Source organism: Otolemur garnettii, unplaced genomic scaffold (assembly GCF_000181295.1).
Source record: "Otolemur garnettii isolate 467f Iridium unplaced genomic scaffold, OtoGar3 scaffold00025, whole genome shotgun sequence".
Classification (NCBI taxonomy): domain Eukaryota; kingdom Metazoa; phylum Chordata; class Mammalia; order Primates; family Galagidae; genus Otolemur; species Otolemur garnettii.
The window spans coordinates 5,039,104-5,043,927 of record NW_003852420.1 but is presented as its reverse complement, the minus strand read 5'-3'; the positions used below and the strand labels follow the sequence as shown (position 1 = coordinate 5,043,927).

Below are 4,824 nucleotides of genomic sequence, written 5' to 3'. Positions count from 1 at the left end.
CTGGAATAGACATACTTCTATACATTTATATAAAATATAATTTTACATATTAAATAATAAAATTAATTAAAAATAATAAAATATAATTATATATATTAAATAATATTTTTATTTATTCTAAATAATATTTTCCTATATTCTAATTTTTGAGGCCAGGAAGTTAAGCAACTTTTTACTCACAATTTTCCTTTATTTTGTGATACACTTTTTAGTGAATCTGAAATCAATGACTGTCATTATCTATAAACAACTAATTTTAGATACAGTCCTTTATATCATGGTAGCTTCCAAACAGTGATGTTGGCCAGTGTTTTTCAAACTGTCATGATGATACTTTTTTCTAGCCCTGTACAGAATACAGGAGACCCTCTCTTCTCTGACCACAGTCTAAATGCTACAGACAAATGGCATTTAAAAAAGTAAAGAAAGTTTTAACATCTGGTAGGGAGAATACCAACAAAAGTTTTTCTTCTTTATCTCCTTTTTTTCTTAAATTTAATTTTTTGTTAAATCATAACTGTACTTAGTTACAGGGTATAATGTGATGATTTGATATATGATGTGGAATGCTTAAATCATACTGATTTATTATTATTATTTTATTGTTTGGGATTCATTGAGGGTACAAAGAATTAGGTTGTGCTTATGGCATTTGTTAGATAAAGTCCCTCTTAAAATTATGTCCTGGCCCCAAGAGGTGTGCCATACACTGGGAGTCCCCATCCTCCTCCCACCTCCCCTCTCTCCATTTGCTTATTCCCCTACCCCACTTTTATTAGCTCATCTACTGCCTTCATATTAGAATAGAGTACATTGAATTCTTACTTCTCCATTCTTGTGGTGCTTTACTAAGAAGAATGTGTTCCACCTCCATCCAAATTAACACAAAAGATGGAAAGTCTTCATCTTTCTTAGTGGCTGAAGTATATTCCATGGTATATATATACCACAGCTTATTAATCCATTCCTTGGTTGGTGGCCATTTAGGCTGTTTCCACATTTTGGTAATTATAAATTGAGCTGTGGTAAACTGTCTAATGTAAATGTCCTTATGATAAAAGGATTCTTTTTCTTCTCAGTAGATGCCTAGTAATGGGATTGCAGGATCAAATGAGAGGGAGGTCTAGTTTGAGTTCTTTGAGGAGTCTCTATACTTCCTTCCAAAAAGGTTGTATTAGTTTGCAGTCCCACCAGCAATCTAAAAGTGTTCCCTTCTTTCCACATCCATGCCAGCATCTGTAACTTTGAGACTTTGTGAAGTGGGCCATTCACACTGGAGTTAGGTGATATCTCAGGGTGATTTTGACTTGCATTTCTCTGATAATTAGGGACAATGAGCATTTTTTCATATGATTGTTAGCTGTTCGTCTGTCTTCTTTAGAGAAGGCTCTATTCATGTCTCTTGCCCACTGATATATGGGCTTGTTGGGTCTTTATTTGTTGATTAATTTGAGTTCTCTGTACATCATAGTTATCCAACTTTTGTCTGATTCATAATATGCAAATATCTTTTCACATTCTGAAGGTCGTCTGTTTGTTTGGTTGTTGTTTCCTTAGCTGAACAGCAGCTTTTCAGTTTAATTAAGTCCCATTTGTTTATTTTTGTTGTTGTCACAATTACCATGAAGTCTTCTTCATAAAACTTTCCCTCAGACTTATATCTTCAAGTGTCTTCCCCACACTTTCTTCAAGGATTTTTATTGTTTTATTGTTTAATCTTTTATCCATCCTGAATCAATTTTTGTAAGTAGTGAAAGGTATGGGTCCAATTTCAGTCTTTTACATGTGGTTATCCATTTCTCTCAGTGCCATTTCTTGAATAGGGATTCTTTTCCCCAATGTATGTTCTTATTTGGTTTATCAAAGATCAGGTGGTTGTAAGAGGTTAGTTCATCTCATCGTTTTCTGTTCAGTTCCAAATGTCAATGTCTCCATTTTTGTTCCAATATCATACTGTTTTGATCACTATGGCCTTGTAATATAGCCAAAAACCTGGTAGGGTGATACCCCTGGCTTTGTTTTTATTATTAAGAATTGCCTTGGCTATATGGGGTTTATTATAGTTCCATACAAAATGAAAAGTTATTTTTTCCAAATCTTGAAAGTATGATGATGATTCAATGGGGTTTGTATTAAATCTGTAAATTGCTTTGGGGAGTATAGACATGTTCACAATGTTGATTCTTCCCAGCCGTGAGCATAGTCTGTTCTTCCATTTGTTAATATCTTCTGCTGTTTCTTTTCTTAAGCTTTCATAATTTTCTTTGGAGAGGTTCTTCACCTCTTTTGTTATGTATATTCCTAGGTATTTCATTTTTCTTTTGAAGCTATGGTGAAGGGAATTATGTTCTTGAATTATGTCTCGGCTTGGCTATTATTGGCATATACAAAGGCTACAGATTTGTGGACATTGATTTTATAGCCTGAGTCATTACTATATTGCTCGATCACTTCTAGGAGTCTTATGGTTGAGTCTTTGGGGTTCTGTGAATATAAGGTCATATAGTCAGCAAAGAGTGACAGTTTGACCTCCTCTCCTCCCATTTGGATGCTTTGTATTTCCATCTCTTGCCTGATCATATTGGCTAGAACTTCCAGCACTATGTTCAACAGTAGTGGAGATAGAGAACAACCTTGTCTGGTTCTAGTTGTAAGTGGATAAGCTTTCAGTTTTACTCCATTCAGTATAATATTATCCATGGGTTTGTTGTAGATGGCTTTGATTAGATTAAGAAATGTGCCACCCCTCATTTTCTTTTTCTTTTTTGAGACAGAGTCTCAAGCTGTTGTCTTGGGTAGAGTGCTGTGGCATCATAGCTTGGGTAGAGTGCTGTGGCATCATAGCAACCTCCAACTTAGGCTCAAGTGAACCTCTTGCCTCCATTTTTTTTTTTTTTTAATTTTTAGTAGAGATGAGGGTCTTGCTTTTTTGCTAAGGCTGGTCACAAACTCATGAGCTCAAGCAATCTTACTTGCCTTGAACTCTAAGAGTGCTAGGATTACAAGTGTGAGCCACTGCGCCTGGCCTATTAAATTCTTGAGTGTTCTAATTAGAAAAGGATGCTAAATTATCAAATGCTTTTTCTGCATCTACTGAGATGATCATATGGTCTTTGTTTTTGTTTCTGTTAATATGGTGAATTATGTTTATGGACTTCCATATGTTTTTTCTAATTCTTTATTAAATCATAACTGTGTACATTAATACATTTATAAGGTACAATGTGCTGATTGGATATACAATGTAGAATACTTACATCTAACTAGTTAACATAACTGTAACTGTCTCTTTGCTTGCCTACTTATTTGTTATGGCAAAAACATTCATACTTTATTCTTAATAGTATGGAAATGTATCATTGCATTATGCACATTAGGTTGGACTTGCATGTGTTAAACCAGGCTTGCAGCCCTGGGATGAAACCTACTTGATCGTGATGAATGATTTTTTTAATGTGTAGCTATAGTCTATTGGCTAGTATTTTATCAAAATTTTTTGCACATATATTCATTAGTGAAATTGGTCTGAAATTCTCCATTTCAGTTGGGTCTTTTCCTGGTTTTGGTATCAGGGTGATGTTTGCTTCATAGAATGTGTTGGGGAAGATTCCTTCCTTCTCAAGTTTTTGAAATAATTTCTGCAGTATGGTGGCTATAAGCTCTTCTTTGAAGGTTTGATAGAATTCTGGTATGAAGCCATCTGGACCAGAGGGGGATTTTTTGTTGTTGGGAGAGTTTTTATTGTTTCTTCAATCTCAGTTCTTGAAATTTGCCTGTTTCTCCTTGAATAAGTCTAGGGAGAGGGTGTGGTCCCAGGTATTGACCCACTTCCTCCACAAAAAGACAATACAGAGAAGATTAGCATGTCAATCTTGTGCAGAGGCCATGCTAATCTTCTCTGTATTGTTCCAATTTTAGTATATGTGCTGCCAAAGTGAGCATAAATCAAACTGATTAACATAACTATCACCTCACTTACTTACTTTTTTGTGGTAAGACATTTATAATTTACTCTTAGTTGTTTTGAAATGTACCCTTGCATTGTGCACATTAATCTCCTTTTTAACACTCTTCTTAGAGTGTTTGTGAAGAGATGATTTGTAAACCAGTGTTTGCTGCTGTTATTGTTTCTTAGAATGCTGCTATGGTTTTCACCATATTTCCTGCAGGATAGGTGACCCACAGAATCTTCAGAACCCTCCAAATACTATAATGTTATTTACTATTATAAATACATGCTACATAAAAATAAAAAAACTATACATTGGGAATTAATGAAAAAGACAGGTATGTTTATGCAGCACATGGATATACAGTGGAGGTAACACTTCCATTCTCAGTCATCTAGTTTCCAAATGTTGGAGTAAACTGTGACTCTTTCCTTTTTCTTACATACATTCTCAAACAACTGGTATTTCCTTCATAAAATTAGTGTATTCATCTAATTTTGCTATAGGGAAATCATATAACACTAGATAACAAACACCCCTAGATTTTCAGAGGCTTCCATTAACAAGCATTGCCAACATACATAGATTGTATGCTGTTCATAGATTTGGGATGGATTAGAGATATAAACAAAAGTGGAGTAAAGCAAAACTGGCATTTCATTCAAGAGTTTATGATGCTAAAGAAGAAATTCAAAATCATCATTACAAGAAAAAAAAAATCAGACCATGATCATTTGTTGTGCCATCTTAGTGATGTTTATTTCTTTGTAAGTCCCTGACAATGATTCAGGAAAAACTATTTCCTTTTATGCTGTTGTGCACTAAACACTAGGAATAGCTCCCAACATAAATCTCATCTAAAACAAAACTCAGC

At 34.5% G+C, this 4,824-nt stretch overlaps 1 non-coding gene across 1 annotated transcript; it reads right to left on the bottom strand.

The window, feature by feature from the left end:
- Positions 1 to 3,835: 3,835 nt before the first annotated feature.
- On the bottom strand, positions 3,836 to 3,942 carry LOC111724722. The gene has a single exon (XR_002772965.1). It is a non-coding gene; the product is annotated as a U6 spliceosomal RNA (small nuclear RNA).
- Positions 3,943 to 4,824: the final 882 nt, after the last annotated feature.